Source organism: Phytophthora parasitica (assembly GCF_000247585.1).
Source record: "Phytophthora parasitica INRA-310 unplaced genomic scaffold supercont2.22, whole genome shotgun sequence".
Lineage (NCBI taxonomy): Eukaryota > Oomycota > Peronosporomycetes > Peronosporales > Peronosporaceae > Phytophthora > Phytophthora nicotianae.
Window position 1 is genome coordinate 136,960 of NW_008649008.1, and position 480 is coordinate 137,439.

A 480-nucleotide genomic window follows, 5' to 3' on the forward strand; every position below is an offset into this window, starting at 1 on the left:
AAGCTCCTCTGTCGAAGATCCATCGCGCTGTGAGCTCTCCGCTTCCATTAGCGTGCTGCGCGCCACCACGTCGGAATGAGTGAGATGTCAGCGGCTCGTCGACTCCTGCAGCTGCGGTGATCCGGTCCAGCACGCGGTTCACGTGGGAGTAGACCGTAGGGGTCGTCGCCACACCAGCTGTTGACGGCGCTCCAAGCCCATTCGTGTCTGCAGAGTGGTCGAGCATCTCCAGGAGCGGCACGTCAGGAGAAAGAGAGATCGCAGCTTGGTCGGGCGTCTCTGGATGGTCGTCAATGACGCTTGGGGGTGGCGCGGTCTGCATCAGCAGAGCAAGCGCCATGGCAAGCATCGGGCACGTTTCAAACTCTGTCCCAGCGAAAAGTGACAAGCCTTGTTCCTCGGAAGTCTTCATCCTGATGAAGCGAACGAAGAGCACATTTCCAGCATCGATGGATACGTTGGGCTTCCTCAGGAGCGCGA